The 23,296-nt window shown below is 37.9% G+C and overlaps 1 protein-coding gene across 2 annotated transcripts in view; it reads left to right on the top strand.

The window, feature by feature from the left end:
• The window catches only part of NELL1 (neural EGFL like 1), a 296,981-nt gene that overhangs the window by 122,028 nt on the left and 151,657 nt on the right, over window positions 1-23,296 (top strand). The gene's annotated exons all lie outside the window — the stretch shown is intronic.

The following is a 23,296-nucleotide window of genomic DNA, read 5'->3' as shown; positions in this document are numbered from 1 at the left end:
ACTGTACCTTCAAGAAGTGATGCTTAAACTTGAATAGCTAAGGATTATCACAGAAGGTGGTGTGGCCCAGGAACCTCTCTCTCCCTGAGACCTTGTTCCTGTGTTGCAGGGTTTTGCAGGCAGCAGGGAAGTGGTGACACACCTGCAGCAAATTGTGAGGGTTGGGCTGGCTCCTGTGTGGAAAGCTGGGGAAGCAGGGTGTTGTCTCTGCGCATTCTCCACATTTCTAGTCCACCTGCTCTGGGTGGGTAGGTGTTGACTTCTACTGCAAGAGTGGATTTATTATGACATATAGCATAAGTTAAGTCACAGTCAAGCCCTTAAGCAAGGTTTGATTTAGTTGCTCACAATTTTTTATGAAGGCTGTAGTGAAACTTATTCAAAAGGTTATTCTAATCCTGTTCTGCAATATGAAAATAAAAGTGTAATTTAAAACAAACGACTTGGCAGACATTGAATGCCTAGTGAGCTTGTGCTAGTCCCTAGTGCAGAGGGTCATCAAATCAAATATTGTGGCTGAATTTTTGAAGTGCTTGGATAATTTTATGACCAGTAGTAGCATTTGTAGTTATGAAAGATAAGATAAAGATCATCAGCTCTCATGCTTCAAGGCATAAGGTAATCACTGCAGTGTTACAGGAGGGATATTTCCCCACTGAGCAGCATTACACAGTTGGTTATGTGCATTATGAGGTGTGTTCTTTCCTTTGATCTAAACCATTAGCCAAAGAGGTGACACTTGATGGGTGAACAGGTTACTGAGACAAATCTCATATTAGCTATTGAGTGGATATACGTTTCTGTGTGAAAGGGCTTTGTTGCATCACGTAATCCAAGCTGTTGCTTGCAGGAATGTTGATTCACTAAAAATCATATGAAGGTGAGGGGTCCCCATTTTGGCCTCAGTAATTCTTTAGCTGCTGAGAGATGGATACTGTTATTACATACGTATATATATGAATGATTGATTGTTGTCTGCTTAGTTGATGCTTTCTTCTGTCTTGCACCCACTTGGAACTAGCTTCAGACCACAGTCTGCAGGTGTGCATTTTTTGATTTCATAGTAGCTGGCAGGTAGACACCTCTGTTCATGAGTAAAAGCTAGATCTTGACTCTGTGTGCAGTCAGTAACAGGGTTGTCAGGCACAGCTGGGTCCTGTCTGAGGTCTTCTCTGCCCTAATTGATCAGGCCCAGCTTCCATATGGCTATTTAATATTTCTTCATTCTGTCCGTATTTAGAGCTAGCCACAAGAAAACGTTAAGCATAATAAGTTTATATATAATAATAATAAAATATAAATAAGCTTATATATAATAATAATAAAACATAACTATATGTATTATCAAATATTTTATAACCAAACTGAAAGAGCCAGGGTTTCCTTGCTTCTTTTCATGAAGGTTATTTTCCCATTCTTGTAATCCGATTAGGAACCGTTTTTTGGACACACGTGCAGGTTTTGTTTTGAAAACAGGTGATCAGGAATGTCCATACTATTTCATATGAGATCTGACTTGTCCTTCTCCAAGTTGACTGAAAACGTCTTACTCATCCCAGAAATTTGTTAGACCTTTTTGCAGCTGCAACATGTTGGTACTGCATAATCATTCTATTGACCAGCTTTCTTCTCCTCCATTTCATAAAATTGATGAACCTCCAGTTTAAAGCAGAAATCCTTGTCATTAGTTTGTCCTGTCATGATGTTGCACTTTCTGCTTTTAAATTTCTTCCAGTTCAGTTTTCTAACTTGCAAGGTCATCTCGTTCTTCTTGTGTGACGAACTTGTCCTCTTCTGTGCTGATAATTCTGTCATTTTTGCATTTCATAATCTAGTCCTTGAACCAAGGTTGCTAATGAATATATTAAGCGGGATCAGTCCCAAGAGTGGTTCCTGAGAAGTACTATTAGTAACATCCAACTCAAGAACTGCTTTTTTTCTGAATAGATTCTTGTAGCACTTCCCATAAACAGTTTTCTATCCATATTATAATGTATTCTTATATTATTCCTCATTGTCTGCCTTTTCAATAATAATTTCTTATAGGACATTAGCAGATGCTCGATTTAAATCTAGAGGTATTAGTTGCACTATATTGCCCTTGTCTCAGTAGTCAGCTATCTTAATAAGAAAACACATTATTTTTCTCAGGTGATATACTAGTAATGAGAATGTATTTCTTTTTATCCCACTTCAATTCTACCTCCATGCCCTTGATTACTGCCTCTTCCAAAATCTGCTTATTCAGTGTCAAAATTACACGAATGAGTGTTTATTGCTTTTCCTTTCTTGAAATGCAGGTCCTATGTGTAGTATCCTTCAGTGTTATTTTTGCTTTAGCAGTGATGATCTGGGGTGCACAAAGAAGAAAGTTTTCAAGTAAAGGTTTATAAAGCTAAATGGTATAATCGGAAAACTTTAGTTCCCATTAATTTATAGGTTTCATTAAAAAACTTGCCACTGAATTTGTATTATCATCTTCTGGTTCTTTCAGTATGTTGGAAATGCTCCTGTCTGTGTGTCGTTATTCTTCTGAGAAAATGGAACATTTGCCCGGGTTTGGGGCTACACAGAGTTATTTTTTTATTGAATCTATATGAGAATAAGAGAATCCATAACTACTCGTTATCTTTATTTTTCTCATTCTGTTCTGCTTAGGTGCAAAGTTGCCTTTCATTGTTCATTCTGTTTTCCTTTGAAAGACTGAGCTCAGGTACTATTTTTACTGTGTGACTACATTAGGGGACATGGATTACCTTGTTAATCTGTCTCTCTTTTCCCATCCTTCTATGTTTTTTGCTTACTCCTGATAGCTTCTTTGAACTGATTTTCATCAAACACAGTTGCTGCGTTTTTCTCACTTTCATTCCAAGTAGTTTCAATCTTTTATTTAAAGTTGTTTCTCTATATTCTTGAGCTCAGTGCAGTCCAATCAATTGTGTTAGCTTGCTTAGCCATTCACACTTGGCCCTGTTAAATCCCAAACCTTCTTTGTAGACCTATTTTTATATATCCTGTTATATATCAATTAACTTGTCAAAAGATGAGAACACAATCATTTGATCCATTTCTTTCTTTAGCCAACTTTCCTATAGGATTATTGCTACTTTCAAATTCTTCACCCCTGGTCATGTCCCCAGTGAGGCTCCACTGAGATGAGAGGTAAAGAACAAGCCTGAAGACTTCGCATCGTGGGTCAGCAAAAAAATCACTAAAAAAAAAGATCGTGTTTTCAGTCTATTATTGACTTCTGATTTACTTTCAGTCGGTAAGAAGTGATGGCAGAATTACTCCCACCTTCACACACACTGTATAGCTTCTTGTTTTCTACTCTTAAATTCTGGAAATTGCTAAATATCTGAGGTTATATCTTTTACTAAGGTATCTTATTTGATTTAGAACTGTCTTCATTTTAGTTTCAGATTTATAACTGTAGTTAATCAAATTCTGTTGCACCTTAATTCACTTCGAAATAGTTTTAGTAATGAAATCATGAATTTTTAAAATTTGGACATTCAGATGAATCTCTTTATTTGAACCACCTGTAGTTTTAAAGGAAAACATTATCTGGATAGCTGGCATAGTTTTTAGTACTAAAACGCATAACTAAAAATGAGATAACAAGTGAAGTGAGACCAAATCGTATACCGAGTTATCTGATGCACTGTTATAAGCAGAAGAAATTATAATGGGGTCTTTCTATATAATTACTATGTTCACAATCAAATTATTTCATTTGCTGTTACAATTTTATCATTCCTGTGGAAGGCCATGGCTAGTCGGAGCGTAACAACTCTGTGGTTATGCTGCATCATTCTTTTTGTTTTCTGTTGTAAAACATGACAAACCCTGCTGAAGTCACAGTTTGAAAATTAGATGTAAATTGCTGTAATAGCATAGTGAAAGGAGGGAAACCCATTGGTTCTTATTAACCTTTTGAATTAATGGCCTGGCTAAGAGAGTGCATTCTCAGAACCAGAACAGCTCTTTTTCACATGGGGCAGGCATTGCATACTGGTGATTGAATATACTGTTTCATTCGAGATTCAAGAGAAGTACATGGACACAGAAATTGCCCAGCTTTCATAGATTTGGCTTACTCAAGGGAATTTCAACAGTCACATTTTAGGCATTTATAGTTTGTTTTACATTTTTAAGCAATACCCATATATGTAGATTGGACAAGAAGGACAAGAATATAGGGGCAGGCTCAGGTTGAAGGAAAGAAAAGGAGAATTCAAAATTCATAAAATATTGTCTTTGAGAGTAATCATTGGCAAAATTGGTAAAAAAACACTAATGTAGCAAGCAATGTAATGCCCGGGATGGAGGGATTAGGGAGACTAGAATGCTGGGAGAGCCTGTGGTCTCACAACCCCACAACTATGAACTGAATAATGCATGCTTTTAAAAAATGTTATAATTTGCTGTCACGACACAGCCAACTCTAGTAATAGTGGTTACCATTTTTTTTTTGAGTATTTGAATTACTTCTGTTTACTTGTATAAAACCTATTGTGATTCAGGTTTGCTTAGGCATTAATATCTCTGAAATAGGTATCAGAAAATCAGAAGATGTATCCGAAGTTAATAAAGTTATTCTACGGGATCAGTAGCAAGTGTTTTAGCTGTTTATAGAGTAATTAACAAATAATAAGATGTTAAGAAATGTATAGAAATGTGATGAAGAATTTAAAATGTTTGGTAAGTGTTGTAAAACAAAAAAAAAATTCCCAAGACAGTAAACTCACTACCTTGAACAGGAAGAACTTTTGGATATTGCCTCTACTAATGTTTCTCCAAACTGTGGTTGGGATGGTCTTTTGGTGGAAGAGACCCTTGTTCAAACTTCTTCACATCCTCTTCTGTGTATGGCACTTGTTCCCTTGCAAAGCTGAAAGATGTTATTTCAGAAATGTCACATTCTCCAAAAAGTATTTTATTTGTATTACTGAGCTCTGCTTCCGTTATTTGTTCTAAATTCCTGAATGCTTTTTAGTAAGCTGCAACTGCATTTTTGATGTGTGACCCATTTACTAAGAATAAAAATAAATCATCAATCTCTGCTAAATACCTCTCCAAAACCCAATAAATAATGTCTAGTACTGGACTTCTTTGCTATTCTTGATTTGTGAGAGAGTAATTCAGGTTCCGTGAACTCTGTGTTCCTGAAAAGCTGCCTATTCTGCATTTCCCATACAGACAGTCTGTATTTATCCCCAGCTTGTTCTCATACCAAATTTGTCTGCTTCCATTCCTCAGGGATAAACTTCAGATCGTGTCTGTGGTCTTTGAAAAGCTCTTCAAAATATTTAGGAGTCTGAAAATGACTGACAATCTCTCTGTTCCTAACAGTACAAACTGGGGATATCAGGTTGATAGGGAATAAATATAATACTTTTTCACTGTGCCTGAGTTTAGTCATTACACATTTTTTTTTTTTTTAATAAGTACTTTCAACGTAACTGGCTGGTAAGGAGAAATAGGTCTAATATAATGATTATTTCACACTTACTTGCTGCAGCTATAACAACATATGCTACAGTATACTGTGAACCTTACAACCCCTGAAAAAAAGCTATGGAAATATACAGCTGGAGAAATAAAGCAAGATATTGCTGTTGCCTTGCAGTGTCACTGTAATATGTGAATAGTGGCATTTATTTCAAAAAATTGCAGCCTGTTTAGGATCCAAGAGTAAATCTGCATTTTAAACACAAATGGCTATCATCTCCAAAATTTGAGAACTTGCCAGCAGTGAACAGAAGTATCCACACTGCCCTCCTGCCTTTGCCAACTGAGAAGCAGCAATAATGGCAGTGAGTGAGTGTGAAGTACTGGACAACGTTGAATCTTTTAGTCTTGACCTTCCTCTTCTATAAAATGAGTGGGTGGTTTTCTTTCAGAGGCTTAAGGGCAAAATGGCATCTGAACACGGAGGCAAATATGCTTTACCAACGGACTGTTCATTGCATGTGAAATAGTTTCACAGTGTAAAAACCATTTGTTGATGTGTGCTTTCCTCTGAGAGATCACAGGTAGTGTATCTCTTCGAGCTCCAGATTTGAGACAAAGGAATGATCACAGACATTTTAAAAACTGCTTTTACAACCCATGTTGATTGGCTAGACTGTTGTCAGAAATCAGGGAAGATATATGAACTGATTTCTGTAGCAACTAGAGGATTATGGGTAGGTTGCCTTTCTCTTTCTCAAATTTGGAAGGAGTTAGCCTGACTTCCTCCTGAATTGTGTGAGGCACTGCATTGACTTGGACTATTCCTGGTGGTTTGTTTCCAAAGGAATCTGATGATCCACAGCCTCCTGCTATCGTGACCCCAGTGCTCTTCAACACTGGGAGAGTAAGGATGTGGTTGAGGAGGTGAGGAATGAGAAAGGACAGATACAGCCATGTTCCTCCTCTCCTTTCAGGCTGAACAGAATATCACAGTCAACTTCTGCTGGCTAAACCAACTGAGTTCGAATTCAGCCTGTCTCCATGTCTGGTAGTCTAGTCAAATCCATATCTAGGAGGGACTCTACTGTGTGAATTACCAAAGTCTTTTGCACAAAAAATTTTGTGGCAGTTTTCAAGGCTGAAATGTATTGAAGTAGCATATGATCCTGTGTCTCTGCACTGCAGTCACCGACCTAGGAGTGGCAGTCAAATTGACAGCTCTCTTATTTATTGTGGGAATGTGGTTGTTGACTCCTGTGGGTTTGTTATTACCTTGTCATCTTATGTTCCCTTGGCTTTTTTTCTCTTTGGGGCAAGCAGTAGGCTCATAGCAGAAAACCGAATAATCTTTGAATTGTGTAATTTTTCTTTCTAACAATGCAATGAGATGATTTTGTATTTAATAGTACAACTAAGACATAAAACCCCAGGCACTGGACATCAGGACTTTCCTTTTTGTGTATAATACACTGCAGAGGACAGCTGTCCAGGTACGATGCTGTTCTGACATCTGTACTAGGATGGATAGTCTAGTCCGACTGAATGGAAGATGCCAGGCTGGAGAGTCTGTGTCTTTCTGAAAGACAGCGTAGCTTTGCTCTGCAACCACCATTTGTGTAGCCTTGCCATGGCAGGCTTGATTTCTTTGCTCCCTAGTCTTTTTACATGCACAGACAAAACTGTTTACAAGTATCTCCACAAAAAAATAATAGAATTATAGCTGTCCGAAAGTACTTTTGGGTTCAGAAATGTGTCTTCTGTGGCTTATGGCTATTTCAGAACTCTAGCAGTCAGAGACACTATTGTTTTAAGCCATAATACATGTTTCTTCATATTGTACATCAGCTTTCATCAAGTGCTATTGTCAAACCAATTCCTTTATGTCTTCAAGATGTCTGGGCATTTTGGGCTGGTTGTAAGACATGAACTATTGGTATTTATTTACACAGACACTAGATAAAATAGCAGGTTAAAGTAAGATTGATAAATTGAAACACTGCAAAAATATAAACTGGTGAGATTTGTACTCAAAAATAGGAACAGCTTTCCCATCAGAGAAAACATCAAGAGAACTCAAAGGAAAAACCCAAACCCCTGGCTGTTGAGAGATGCTGTGAGTAGAGGAAGAATTTATTTTTTCAAGGCAGTAGTAAGTTGGCTATACCTAAAGGGAAATTTGATAAGGAATATGATTCACTTTGGTCACCTCGGAAACAAGTTGTTCAGCTATCGGTAGATATTTGAATTATTATTCAAATATTTTATTATTATTATATCAACAACATGGTTAATCAGATGTTTCAATCTGTGATACTGCAACAAATTAATTTACTGACATAGAACCAAGTATGGATTTTAGCATATGGGTATTAATACTCTGAATTTGCTCTTAGTATTTACTTCCCAAGTTTTAAAATCTCCCTGTGACTGAATGAAGATGGATGTTTTTGGATTTTTATCTACTTTGTGTTAGCACTTATCTTTTGTTATGGATTACTGAACAAATTGCAGTATATGATGTCCCTTTAACTATACCCCTGTGCTTAGGATGCCCAGAGAGAGACTTCAGGGATTTAAAGCGTGAAAGGTGCCTTTATTTAAGATGGACACAGCATGTTTGGGGAACATAGCCCCTCCTGCGTCTGCCTGGGGGAGCTGAGGGTTGTTTTAGTTCACATGTATACGCGTATGTGTGTGTATGCTAATTTTTTAAGTAGTACAGATATCAGCTATCTGGTTTTTTTTTTTTTTTTTTTTTATCAGCTGAAGATTTGGTGTGCAGACGTTCTAGTGTACCTTATGAGCTGAGTCTTGTCCTTGAGCCAAAGAGAATATCCTTGAGGTGATGTGTTTTCCTTGTATTTTAAGTAATAGTGGATTTATGGGGGATTTATCAGAGTACAAGAATCTAGTACCTAGTTGGAAAACAACAAGAAGATTTGTATAACTCAGAATCAGTGCTGATTATAGGCTCTGTAATGGTATTTGTAAGAAATTAGTATCAGTCTTCCTTTGCTTAGGAGGTCTTTATGCCGTTGTGTAAACCTCAAAATAATTTAACCACAGCAAATGCAATATTCCTGTTTAATGTTTCTCCTTCATGTTTTCTCTAAAAGTGCTTCAATGGAATTTGGTTCTGGGATAATTTTCCAAGGTCAAAGCAGCATATGATTTTACCCTTCCAAAATCTTTGTGAAGATACGAAAGCAGAGTTTAGAGCATGTGACACATTGAGGCAAATGGTATATGCAGTTAGATAATTTAAAATTAATAAATAGAAAGCTATTCAGAAAGGACTGTAAAAATGATGAAAGGGTTGTAGGGACTGATTTATGAGGCAAGACCAGAAGGTAGATATGTATATCTTGGTTGAAGGGATGGAATGAACATAACTGCCTTCAAATATGTGCATGAACAGTCAGAGAGCAGCTTTTTGCGAATTCAGGATTGTGGACTAGACTAAGTGTTTTAGGGTGGCCAAGATAGTGAGAACATAGATCTAAGGAACAAAGTTGCTAAGATTTCTGAAAACCTGAAAGGCAAATAGAAACTGATTGTTAAGAAGAAATTTCTATCCATTTTCAGCTTTGTTAGACCATAGAATTGATCAGTCTATCGTGTTCATAGATTATTTCATTTAATTATATTTGGTTTTGTGACAGTGCTCTAGGGGTATGAGAATCTGTTCATTACTGGAAGAAGATGTATGACTTAAAAAAAAAAAAGTCCTTTTTTATCTTGAGTATCAATGTTTTGTGAGAAAGCAGCATGTGCTTTGTGTGCAGATCTATTTGTGTATTACTTATTTTTCCTTGACATTTATTATACCCAGGAGTACGGACGCGGTGTAGGTACAGCAGTCACACCTTTCCTTTTATTTAATAGAATGCCAAGTAAATTGCCTTTAAAAGGCTGGCAGTTATGTTAAATGATGGTTTTATGACTCAATAGGGTTTCAGTACGTCACTCACCTTAATGAAAAACAATGCCTAACTGATTAAAATAGCATCTATCAGCTGTTAAAATTATAGTTATTAATATTCTTACAAGAAGTAGAATGAAAACTTGAAAAATCTTGATTTTTGCCTTTTCATCTTAAATGGGCACCTGACTCTTCATTCTTTAGTACGTAAGAGGTACCAAACATGGTGATATAAGTGCTTAGATTACTTTTTCACAGGCTAAAAGAAATAAAATTCTTAGTTAAGGTAAGTACATGAAGTGGGTTAATGTTGCCTATCTGCCAGGTGCCCACTAAGCTGCTCTATCACTCCCCCTCCTTAACAAGACAGGGAGAGAAAATACAGTGAAAAACTTGTGGGTTGAGATAAGGACAGGGAGATCACTTAGCAATTACTATTGTGGGCAAAACAGACTTGAGGAAATTAATTTAATTTATTGCAAATCAAATCGGAGTAGGATAATGAGAAATAAGAACACATCTAAAGAACACCTTCCCCCCACCCCTTCCTTCCTCCTGGGCTCAACTTCACTCTTGATTTCTCTCCCTCCTCCCCCCCCGCGGCACAGGGGGACGGGCAATGGGGTCTGTGGTCAGTTCATCACACGTTGTCTCTGCTGCTCCTTCCTCCTCAGTGGGAGGACTCCTCACACTCTTCCGCTGCTCCAGCGTGGGCTTCCTCCCAGGGGAGACAGGATTCCATGGACTTCTCCAACATGGGTCCTTTGCACAGGCAGCAGTTCTTCACAAACTGCTCCAGTGTGGGTCCTTTCCATGAGGTTCAGTCTCTCAGGAACAGACTGCTCCAGCGTGGGTCCCCCATGGGGTCACCAGTCCTGCCAGCAAACCTGCGCCAGCGTGGGCTCCTCTCTCCACAGGTCCTGCCAGGAACCTGCTCCAGAGTGGGCTTCCCACGGGGTCACAGCCTGCTTTGGGCATCTCCCTGCTCTGGCGTGGGGCCTTCCACAGGCTGCAATTTCATCTCTTTTTTTGTATTTTTTTCAAACATTAAGGACATTTCCTGTTAATGATGTTACTCTAAACCTGTTTTGAGATGCTCCATCTGTTTTCCATCAAAAGGCACACATTAACGATGGAAATACAGACAGCAGCTTCTCCTTTCACTTCTATTTACACCAATCCTAATAGCGTTGTTATTCCTTTTGTGAGTAGAGAGGAGGTTTTCATGGTGTTTGCCTTGATGGAAGTCGTTTTGTGCTGCTATGAAGGGGTGCGTGCGTGTTAGAGCTTATGTCCTCTACTCCTGTGCCTGCCTATCTGCTCAGCTTCTCCTAGATGCGGGTGAATTAATGCGGTGTCAGTCTGTTTACCCTTTTACTGAAAGCTCATTGCAAGTATGGGTTCTCCTGTAGACTAGCTGGTAAAAGACACTTTTTGACAGCTGTTATCCTAGCAATAGCAGCTAGACAAGAGAGCAGTTTAGGAAGGCAAAGGATACCTAGGATAGGAACACATGAACAGAAGACAGACTAGTGGAACAGTGTACCTTAATCCAGGAACTCGCTAAGGTAAGGAGTATGAACTTTTATTTTATTTTGTAACACTTTTTGTCCAGGATTCAAGGGTCATGGAGTAATCTTCAGCAGCAAGGCCCGCTGAGGGACCAAGTCCCACCAGTGCCTGCTTATCTCTGTTCTCTGTTCTTGGCAGCTACAAATTGATATTCCCTATTTTATGCTGGTATAGACATGTTGATTTTCATCTCAGAATATTTTTCAGTAACAAAAATGAGAAACGTGTTAAGGAAACAAATCTCAGAGATGCTTCAAAGTAGGGTCTTTGTAATCTCACCAATTCTATGTGGGCTAGCTTTATTTGAGGGTCATCATCTTTCTTGTTTCTAGAAGTCTCTAGCAATGGGAGTATGTTTTTATAAAGCAGAGTGTGTCCTGTCTGGCTGTGCTACCTGGGTGACTTCATGCTGTGTATTACAATGTGACAAGGTTACATTGCTGTTAGTAAAAAAAGAATAATAGCTTGAAATGTAGGTAGAGGGAAGGGCAAATATTGAAAACCATTGGAGATGAGGATTCTTTTGCACTGATTTTTGGTATTGACTTTCTATCCATAGGTTATCTAGTTCTGCTGTCTTTATTTTTTCATAGTTTATTTAGCGTAGAATGACCACTGAAATCAGGCTAGAATTTTGCTTCTTAATAGAGATGGTGAAAAATCATTTTAGATATCTGTAGAAATCTCCATCCTTGTATTGATAGTGGGATCTCACATTGTTTTTATAATGGTTTTCTCCACGGATAAAAAACATGAAGCTTTCATCAACAGCAATCTAAGAGTTACTATTTTGCTTTTAAGTAAAACTTAATCTAGCTTAAAAAATTGAGACAGAGCACAGCATTTGAAACCAGTTATGTTGGTTTAACTCTCCTTTTCTTTCTCCTCATGCAATGTGAAAACTTTGTTGATTCAAAGATTTTGTTGATTCATTTTCCTCTGCAGTGTGCCAATACATGTATACAAACAAATGCGTACATAGACACATACTGTTCAGTAGGTCATTGAATTCAGAGTGTCTTTCTTTTGACATTCACAAAGATTGTTCTAACCTGATGTGTGCTTCTGCCACTGCCCTTCTGTACAGTCCTGTATTTCACAGAGAATTTTGCTGGGTTTTGAGAGAACTGCTTATAGTTGGTAAAAGCCTTTCTTGGTCATGCTAGAATTTAGACTTATTGCTGGTAACATGCTCTAAAATATACATAATGGTGCTGGTAATAAAATGGTAATTTAGTAACACGAATAACAACATAATGCTGCCTCTGTTCATGACCTCCACTCCCAAAGGTCAGGTTGCTGTGTACGACAAATTAAAATGCTGCTTCTGGAAGGGTCTCAGAAAGCTTGTTTGCAGTAAGGCTCTTTGCAGGAGGGCACGTGCCCGTTGAAGACCTTCCATTAAAACTTCAACCAAACAACAGACATGCTCGCAGTTAGCTTTCATGGCTGGGGAGGATTGGGTCAGTGTCTCTGCTCCCTCTTTTCTTTGGACTCTGACCCTTGGTCTTGGTAGAATCTGTGAATCTGTGTGAATGAATTCCTCGGTTGCTGATACTGATAAAGGAAATGTGAGGAAAGACATCATTATTTCCCCTATCATCATAGTGAGTAATTTGGATGTGGAGTTATTAGAAATGAAATAGTAAGGACCTGAGTGTCCCAATTTCTTTTTTTTTTTTTTTTTTGGTTTTGACTGCAGCTAAACTTTGACTGTGTTATCAAAGGAGAAAGCATTAAATCACCAGTTCAATTTCACAGCCAAAAGCAAAGCAATTAAAATAGAATTTCATAGTAAGTGTTGAGGAAGGAATTAGGGTTGCCGGTAAAGATTATTTTTATGATCATCTGTTGGATTCCTCCTCCTCCCCGCCGCCGCCCCCCCCCCCCCCCCCCCCGCCTTTTACTGTTCTTGTTTAGCCCCCCTCGGGTGATGCCTAAGGAATGCAGCGTTGTTGCAATCTCCAAACCAGAATTGCCTCTTTTAGTAACTCGTGCTATAAATCATGCCTGATTACTGTATTTGCTGGATAAGAAATACATCTTGCACTTTTCAGTTATGTCAATTAAGGCTATGTTTCTAAGGAAAAAATATTTATAATATCTAAAATTAGGCATTTTTCTTCTGCTGATGTTTGCTTACTTAGTTTTACATTACAGATTAAATTAAATTTAAAAAGGCACAAACAATGAGACTAGATTGTGTAGCAAGGTTGTAGAACAAAGAAGGGTGTTTAGCATGGCTTAGAGGGATACAAGGAAAGGAACTGTTTTGCAATGAGCTGTAATTTTCTTATCTGAATAAGATATTTGTTTCTAACCCTCCATGGAACCTGATTAACAGGGAATAGTCTGGACCTATGAAAATAAAATGACTAAATCCTCTATCATGTGAAAGCACCTGGTTTGGCTTGTGTGGCATGGAAGAGGCATAGATGCACAGTTAGCAATGGTGATGAGCCTGCAATTTTAAGTTCAGTGTTTCCACCTGGATTTTTCAGCAGAGTTGGATAGAGGAACAAGATGTGATGGAAACAGATGAATAATGAATGGTTGAAAAGATGTTAAGAGACAACATTAAGGAAAATGCAGATAGTGTTGTCAAGGCTATAAATAGAGAAGATAAGGCACAGTGAGTGTTTACCAGCATGGGACAAAATTTTTCCATTACCTTTGAGCTGCTTTGCACTGCACAAATGGTCATTGAGTGAATGAATTACTTCAGTGTGAAAATGGTGCAATATTAATTCTGTATGATTTTTTGCTACCAACGTATCACGTGTCATTTATTCTAACAGTATATGTTAAAAATCATTATAAAATGCAAGAGCAGTAGTTTTCCAGGGACTATAGGTTTTTTTAGACATGGTGAAGACAGCACCCCCCAAAGAAACCCCACAAAACCATACAGTTTTCATCAGCATTTAATTTTTCAGAGAGATATAATGTCCTTCAAAATGCCACAGTAAAAGGTTGCTGTGGGCACAGGGATTCTAGATCAATTATATGGGTAGCCTTCTACAATTTATCATTTGAAGATAGCATCTGTGAGGATTTGAAAGAGTAAGCCAGTCAATATCTCAGGACGTAGATAGAAAGAGACAAACTGGGTAAGTGTATCGGGGATAAAAATAGAACAGTGAAGCAAAAATTGTGGATGATGCTATAAGACAAGTGCTGGTGAAACCAGGTATTTAATGTAATTGCTCTCAGTATAGTGGCATGAAGAAAGAATTGTTCATTTTGATACAGTAATCCATTGTTCACCCGTCGCCATTAGTAAAATCAGATGGGATTGGAAAGGTAAGGTATTAGCTGAATGAAAATGGGTATTGTTATTTCAGTGTATCATATTGCTTGGATAATGTAGGGGAATGGAAGATGAGAGAAAAACAACGCTCTCGTCACCTCTTCCCTTCGCCTCTTCCTCCCCATATGAGCGTCCACTGGTAACTCTAAAAATATTTAGAAAGATTAAAAAATAAGGAGGTGAATCGGTTACAGAAATCTGACATTCATTTTCCAACGGCAGTGTTTATTTCATCAGTGCTTACTGAGATCCAAAAGGAGTTTCTTTCATGAGTGAAATCAAAACCAAAGCAAGCAGGGCTTTGGGAGTACATTTACAAAATCAGTAAACTAGAGGCAATCTTTCTAGGGAACAGAGCTATTTTTGTAAGAATGAGATGATTATATTGCTTTGTTTTCTAATGGGCTGTAATATATTTTGGAGCAGGAGTAGCATAACCTTTTATTTGTCTCAGACTTATGTAATGGTAACTCTTACAGCCAAGCATGAAGTAGTTAAGTTTAGAATGAATTCTCATGCATTAAGTCTTTGAAGAAGAAAAATGGGTGAAAGAGTGGTACTAAATACTAAGGGAGAGTAGTCCAGTTAGATTTATTATATATAACTCTTCCTACTCCTGTCCCTGTAGTAATTTGTTGAGGTTTTTGTCATGGGTTCTAGCCAGGGGAAAGCACTTAACTTCGTGTCCCAGATAGGCAAATTGTATCTCACTGATGAGCACCATTTATGTAAGGGAATAGACTTTACAGATGTCCACATTTTTGTTGATCTGTATGGATTCATTGCAGGAACATGGTGCAGATTAGACCCTTGTCATCGTACTCCGGGTTTTATCAAGGGAGTAAAGGAGAACAGTGTCAAATTGCCGATTCCAAACTTTAAAGCTCGCAGTTGCCTGGAGATGTGCTATGCTGACAGACTGTGACAGTATAGCTCACAATTTATGGCTTGGCTTATCAAATCATCTTTGCTGGCAAGAATTTGTCCCACATATGCCTTGTGACGAGCCTCGTTTTTTCACCATACTCTCCTCAACAGCTAGGAGATTCCCAAAACATCTCCTGCTTCAGGGAAAGAGATATATGATGCCTAGGGAGGAATGTCATAATTTTTTCACAGTCTGTTGCCTGTTGCAGGATGGAAAGAGCTGGTGGCTTTTCATGTTTTGTACACTGTTTCATTTCTGATGAACTGCCAAACATGATTACTGCAATGAAGTTAAGCAATATTTTCTTTATTGGTATACATGTTGCTCTACCAATGCAAGCATTTATTGCATTTACAAGGATGGATCTTGGGTACCCCAGCATTTTACTTATCACATCTGTAGGAATTTTTATTCCAGAATTAACATTTTTAATGAAGCTTTAAGAACATTTACATTCTGAGAAAGGTAGCATGTACAAATATGATTATTTCCTAACTGAATAGGTATGGGTGATGGATGAAAGAATTTATAATGTGAACTACTGAACATACCACCTCTGAAAAAAATAATAAAAAAGAACAGCAAACAGTTTTTGATCTGGTTTTAAGACAAAACTAATATGTAAGAGCAAGCTAATGCCATCATGGGACCTATAGCTACATGGGCTTATTTCATATTTTTGTAAAAGATTTCAAAATGCATCATATTTGAATTGCATTATTTTTCTGAGTTTATCTTTTATCTTTCTCTGAATTTATCTCTTAATTATTTCAGTGTCGCTGGCAAAATTGTCAAGGATATTACTCTGACTGTAGGTAGAGATAGCACAGATCCTTGCTGGGTCACTACCTAGTCCTGTTCTTGAGGGATACGGCGATAGTTCTGTAACCCATAAAATCCCTTGGCAACCAAAGAGTGGACAACTTCTGTTGTGGACTTGCCTTTGTAAAGTTCTGAGGGTCAACACCTCCTGAAGGGCCAGCTCCAGCTTATTTGGGATTAACTCCATTTTAGTTGAAGTGATCTCATTATAATTGGTAGCAGTCACATGTTAGTTACTCATACTCTTCAGAGGGCCTAATATAGCACAAGAGGACATAAAAGTGTTGTGGTGTTTTTTTTTTTTTTTTTTTTTTTTCCTCTGATAGACACCAGGTCATTTCCCTTAAATCCGGAATTCTTTCTCGAAGCAACTGCTGGTATTCATGAGAATGTTTAAATACCTGCTGTGGGGGGGTGACAAAAAACCTCTCTACCATAATGTCCATGGGAGGACGTAATGAATGTTCCTCAAAATCCACAAATCACTTACAGCAGAGTGTCCTCAAAGACATTGATCTGCTTTGAGTCCAAGAAGTCAGAGAGTAGCTGCAGAGCAGGGAAAGTGGCACTGGCTTGGGTAAAAGCTCTGAATACTGTTGGCCAGACAAACTCCAGAACTGAAAAGCGGCTTTCTCGTTACATAGCCTCTCATAAGCCACTTAGTGGAAGAGCAAATTAAGCAACATCTTTAAAGAAAAGTCTTTACACCCACGCAGGCACACCGCTTAGTAGCCTGTTCTGCTGCCATGCATTCTAAATACAAATATCAGTAGATTTTCAAAGAATAATTAGAAAAAAAAATTAAAAAGCTTGAATAATCCTGGATAAAGCAGTCTTTCTTAGCTAACTTCAGTTAAGTTCTAAACATCATAGTGACTGCTATTATACAAGAAGAATCTTGTGTTGTTTTTGCTGGTTGTTTGGCATGTTTGAGCAAATGATTGAGCTGCTGCTGTTAGCCAAAACCTGTTTCCCCAAATGTTTCATTCTGTTTTTTGTGATTATTTTTAATCTGGGCTCTCTAAGTGGCATTATTGTATGTGAATTCTGGCTGCGTATTTGTTAAAATAACTTATTTGCAACTGTCAGAGATAACTTATGAATAAGTTATCAACTATCCCTAAGAGCTATAGCTGCAAACATTTTAAAAAAAGTAATATTTATAAGTCTGTGAACATTTTCTATTAATGTATTTATCAAACGAATTCAGTCATTCACTTAGGGTTAAGAAAACAGTTCCTTTCTATTAAAACAGCACCGCATTACTTGTGTTTTCTTTAATGCTAACACATCAGTGTCAGCTTTCTAACTGATTTAAATGATTTTTTTTATCAAAAGTTTAATTTAAATAAACTGTTTTTATCCTAAGAGATCTCAAGGCTCTTGAGGACCATCCCCCAAACCAACCACACAGACATTTAATAATGCATCATAAATTGTCAGTGGAAAGGACAAGGAAGAGTGGAACCACAAATTTTGAGTTTTCCTTAGGAGCAGAATTTAGTAGAATAATAAAAGGAAAATCATCTTACTTAGAGGGACACTAGATAGCTTGTACATCAAGCTTCAAAAAGTCTGGTGCTGTCTTTCATGATAGGATTGTCATGTTTTGCAGAATGATGGCAAAAATGGCTGTAACTGAAATAACCTGGCTCCAAAGAGTTGTTCAGATCATTAGAGACTCAGGTTATGAAAAGCTCTATTTCTTCATTTTCATTGTTTAAGGCAAAATATCATAAGCTTAAGTAAAGAGACTAATGATTTGTGTATTATTGTAATCATTAACAAGGATGGAGAAGGGGAGGTCATCTCATAACTAGGCAATATTTTAATGTCTAAAGTTGAATTTCACTGGAGTAGGTTTTAGGAAGGAACCTCTTTCCTGTATGACTGTTGAGTGGACTGTTTACTAATCTAACTGAGAAATAGATAACAAAGGGGTGCTAATGTTGTGATCTTTGTTTGAGAATGACCAGTTGCTTTCTTTAGTGTGATTGGTGAAAGAATTTAAGCTTAACAGTATCAAAATAAAGAGGAGGAAGGTAACTTGACTTGAATTTTTATTTTTGTCCTTCTCAGGAATGTTACATTAGTTCGGGGCTGCTTTGCACTGGAAAGTATGACTGTTCAAGTGTGATTTGCATGTGAGTGTGTGTTTCTAAATATTTATTTATTTGCTTGCTTGTTTAACTTGATAGTTATACAGCTGTCATCCCTAGAAGGGCAGTTAAATTGATAGAAGGCAGATTTGGAATATTGATACTCTTGTCCTGATCGTAAAGTAGGTATATCAGTGTAAAGCACTTTTAGGCTATGCCCAGAGGAAGAGGCTACACCATTTTAATGAGGCTCTAAAAGTCAAAGTGATAATATTTCCCGATGTTATTATATTGATAGTTATTTTATTGCTTATGGATTCCCAGGTGATGCTACACCAGCTCTAATTTATGGAGGCATTTTTAGCTAGTTAGTTACTTAATGACATTAGATTAATGTTTCTCAGCCTTACCAAAAGGGAAATTTTCCTTTGGTTCATCTGCTTTTGTTTTTGGTTGTTTCCCTGTCTCTGACTGGGCAGCTGCTCTGTCCCTCAAAGTCAGAGGAATGGTGAGTCACCTGTGTTTGTACCACTGCCCTGCCTTGGAGCAGATGAACTGCTATCAAGGAGTCCAAGTTGGTAAACAGTTTTAAGGCTAGCCTAAATATTTGCAGCCAATAATTAGTCTTTTCTTACTCAGGCAACTGGGGAAAGCTGAGCTGCTGCCAGCTCACAGGGAACTGCTGACTCCTGCTGTCTAATGCTTTATGGCTCCCTGAGGGTTGTATTGCACAATTTGAGAAACCAACCCTGTGCTAAAGGTAAAATCCAGGTATGGAGTATGTTAGACATATGTGAAAGAAGGCAGGCAGTGGGAGGATTAAAAATAAAAAGGCAAGCAGAGCTGAAGACAAGTGAATCTGGCAGTGGAAAGGAGATAAGAGCAGGAGAGGGCAGAATCAGGGAGAATTTGGAGAACTAAAATTAAATATAATGAACAAGGAGCTGGTAAGTCAGTGGAGTGAAAATAGCATGTGTTCCTGTTTGCATAACCATAACGTGACTGAAATTGCAGCACCTCTCTTATGCTTCACTACTGTTCTTCTCCACTGTTTTGGAAACTGTTTATATGATTCTATCAGCTTGTGAACATATCTTAAGATTTGGTGTTATTTAAATAACAACACAGGTTGATTTTACATTGTTAAAAATCCAGATTATTTAGACAAGGGTTTAATACAGTTCCAGTGAAGGCATAGTGTTAACTTGAATAAAAAGAGGGGAGGAGAATTTAACACACACGCACACACTTACCATTACTAATGTTTTCTAGTTGGGAGTCATGAGAGATCAGAGATTTCTGCAAAGCTGTCCTTTTCCCCCCCCATATTTTTTATTGTCTGTCTTTGGTTCCTTATAGAGTGCTTGAAAATTAGAATTAAGTTTGGGAAAATATGCTCCCCAACCAGAAAATGAGTAATTGGGAGATAGCTGCAAATGAAATAATTGATTCTGCTACTTAGCAGATTTCCAAATATGTCATCCATTGGTGTTCTGGAACACTTCATAGTTTGTTTCATTTTGTTCTGATTTGAATGTTATTGTCTTCTAGTCTTGAAACTATAAAGCCTCAAAGAACAGGTGATGATACTATTAATGTCCAAATGGATTATTATTAAATGCATGCAAACAGTGGTCTGCAATTCCAGAGACAGTGCGTGCTTTGTTTCAAGATTATTCACTTATGGTTATTACAGGACTAACAGCTTAAGAAATAGTAGCTCCATTTCACCTTTTGGGTGAATGGACAAAACTCCTAATGCCATTAACAGGAACTGTGAACTCTTTACAGCAGAGATTCAGTTGATTTGATGTGACTTGTTGGAGAGGACAAACAGTAAAAATATGCTCTAGTTGGTATTTAGTGTCTCATTGTGATCTTTAAATATTGTAAATATTTAGGATTAGGATTCCAAGTCAGGCATGAAAAGAGTTAAGTGGTTTGTAAAGTTCATAAAGTACATTTGCAGATGAGAAACCATCTTTCACTGGCCATGGGCTGAACACCGTTTGTATTGTCTTTCCATCCCATCTTGTTTTGCTTGGTTGGTTGGTACGAGATGATGAGTGCCTGCTGTGTGGCAAAAAGCATGGCAGGAGCTAAGAAGGGAGCTCCACTGAGCTACTTCTTTTGTATTTTGTTCCAGTGTACTCAAAGCATTGCTGAGTGCACTGGCATGAATATAAAAGATAATGCGTCTATATTTCCCTATAAGTTCACAAACACTATTTAGAACTGTAAGGAGTAATGGTGATAACTGATGAGCTATAGGACAGGTGAGTACTGTGGTGAAGAGAGCTCTATATAAGCAGTGAACCCTGTTTCGCTGTTAAGGAAATACTTGAACCCAGTAGAACAGCACTCGCTTACCAAAACAACCCACCCTGTAACATAATAGTCCTTATTGCAGAGCTGAAGCCCAAATGTCTTTGCTGTTGCAAAGAGCTAGCTTATGTAGATGGAAGCTGGTGATATGTGAATGATCATTATGCTGTGTCAAGTCTCATTTTAAAGACCATAAGTATACCTTTTTAAAAGAAAAACAAACTACTTCACCAGTCCAGAGAGTAACATAAATCATGTATTTTTATCACTTCAAAAGACCACTAGAAGATGAGCTCTAATATTTCAAATGCGACAAGCAATCTATACACATGAATCACAATTTGAGTTCCATTACAACTGAGCTGATATATATACCACTATGTGCTTTATAGATTTTACTCTAACAATGTTAAGTAAAAACCCAAAGCTTTTTGTGATGAATACCTAACCTTTTACAAGAGTTTGTAGAATTGTGGTCCAGAACAGCAGCTTTAGCATTGCCCTAAAGGCTTTAATAAGAAAATACTTTTGCCAGTTTTGATCTCTGTGTTACTCGCTGTAGAGAAACAGCGTGTATTTGTACAAGGCTAATACTGCAAAGGTAAATGAAAACGTGAAATACTGCAAGGATTTATGGAAAATGCACCAAGAAAGATTGAGAAGAGAGTTAAATAAATGAACAAAGTTTAAAGACAGGGATCTTTTGTTCCTTCTGCTTCCTTTGTTAGGCCCAGTCTTTTTCTTCCAAGACTCAAGGACTTCTGCAGCAACCCAGTGTCAGTTGTTCTCAGTTCCTCTATTTATAGTCAAGTCATCACTTGAAGTCCTTAGTCCCCTTTTGAGGAATTCTCCCACAGTGATACTTTCACATAGGTTGTGAATTTCCTTTTAATGTCTAGGTATTCTCATATTTTGTGTTACGGTAACGTGGGCCTTGCTTGCAATGAATAAAAGTTCAAATTCCTTCACCTTTGGGACTTTTAATCCTGTTGCTTCCCTTTGGGGGGAGAAAGAGGAGGAGTGTTGTCCAGTGAATTCAGTGAGGAAGCTGGAGATAGAGGGTAGCGCATAAGGTTAATTTTCAGGTGAATTAGTTGCTGTTTTGACATTCTTGCTTTCTTTTCAGACACCTTTTCATTCCTTTCACTTTATGCTAGAAAATTATTAGATATGCAAGAACAAAACTCCTTAAAGCTATGCTCCAAAAGCCTATTAAAAAGAGGCTGCAAGCAGAACGGTGTGAACACACATCAACACCTGAGTGTTTCCCAAGTGGCTCTAGTACTCAGTGGTGTGATAACAAGACATGTGGGAGGATTTTTCTTGGCTTTTATCTTTCATGTATTGATGCTCCTGACTTTTTAAAATTCATTTCATCAAGTGGCACTGCAATAGAAACTACAGAAATATGGGAATGAGATAGTTCAAGGTGTTTGCAGTGGTATACAAAGTCTTTTGCCTCCAGGCCATCATTTCTAATTCAGCCCAAGTTGGCAGCAGTCAGACATCACTGCCAACTGACAACTGTTTGGTGGCCAACATGAAGTGATTTAGCTAGTAGTTCCTACTGGACAGATGTCTGTAGTATAGAAAGTGTGAGTATAGCTGGCATGTGTTTCATTTTCAGAGGCTGGAAAATGGGGGTGTACCTCAACTACAGCTACTTCAGTTTAGAAAGGTTAAGTTGGATATCTCAATTTAGTCAACCAAGTAATCAGCATGTGCACAATTAACACCCCACCCCGCCCCACCTTCTGGGGCTAAATTCTGATGATGTGCAACTTCCTTTTAGCGCTTCCATTGTGTCTCCATAGGCACTGTGTGGTGAGGGAGAAGGGAGACGGTAGCTTGGTCTCTACAAGTGGCTGTGCAGAAGGATGTGGTAGGAGACCACACTGTGGGGTGATCAACTCATCTGTACGCCGCTGTGGGGTGAGGAAGTGTTTCAGCTGTGTTGTGGATGAATATCCCTCTTGAGTGTGAGCAATCAATAACAAGGAGAAAGTAATGGGGACGGGCGGGCAGGAATCAGTTGGATTGATCTTGCTTTATGTGGACATATGTAACACTATAATTAATCTTTTGAAAACCATGAATTACTTCATGTAAAATCTGTGCTACTAAGCAGAAAAATCTATCCTGTTGAGAAAAAAAAATAAAGAGAATTCTTCAGTATAATATCTGGTTTTGTGGGGAAGGAAGGGGGAAGATTTTAGTGTATAGCATCACAGAGCTCTGGGATATTTAAACAGGCAAGTAAATAATAGGTTAGATTCACTATTGTGAAAACAGTTTTGAATTTTGGATTTGCAGCAGAAGTAGAGATTGCCTAAGCAAACAGAGATATGGTGTCAAGTTTCTACCGCTCCTTAGTCACCCTTTTTTTTTTTTTTTTTTTTTTTTTTTTTCTATTGGCATGATGTAAAGAAGGCTTAAAATTGGTTTAGGTGACTCACTCAATTTTCTGCTTGTGTGTGATGTGGAAGTGGCACAGAGCATTGTTCAGAATCCTGCAGCAGAAGTGTGTTTTGGGGAGAGGCCATTGCCAGAGCACTTGGGTGAATCTGTAGGCCTGGAATACGTGCTGATCGACGCAGCGGTTGAATCTGGTACATTGCCATGTCATATCTGTCCAGCACTGTGACTGGTTTTGTGCTGAACAGAGTTGCTATGTCTTCATGCTTTAGTTTACCAATGAGACAGGATTTTCAGTGTTACATACTTCTGATGCTATTTTATACATTTGAAAACCCTGCATCAGTTTTTTGACTTTTAACACTGTCATAGAAAAAAGCCAAATATATGTGTTACTTTTCTAGAGTTAAAAAAATTTAGAATTTCATGAAGAACAGTTGAAGGAA

Source organism: Tyto alba, unplaced genomic scaffold (assembly GCF_018691265.1).
Source record: "Tyto alba isolate M040663 unplaced genomic scaffold, T.alba_DEE_v4.0 Super-Scaffold_8, whole genome shotgun sequence".
NCBI lineage: Eukaryota > Metazoa > Chordata > Aves > Strigiformes > Tytonidae > Tyto > Tyto alba.
The sequence above is the reverse complement of the archived record's forward strand: the minus strand, read 5'-3'. Positions and strand labels throughout refer to the sequence as shown.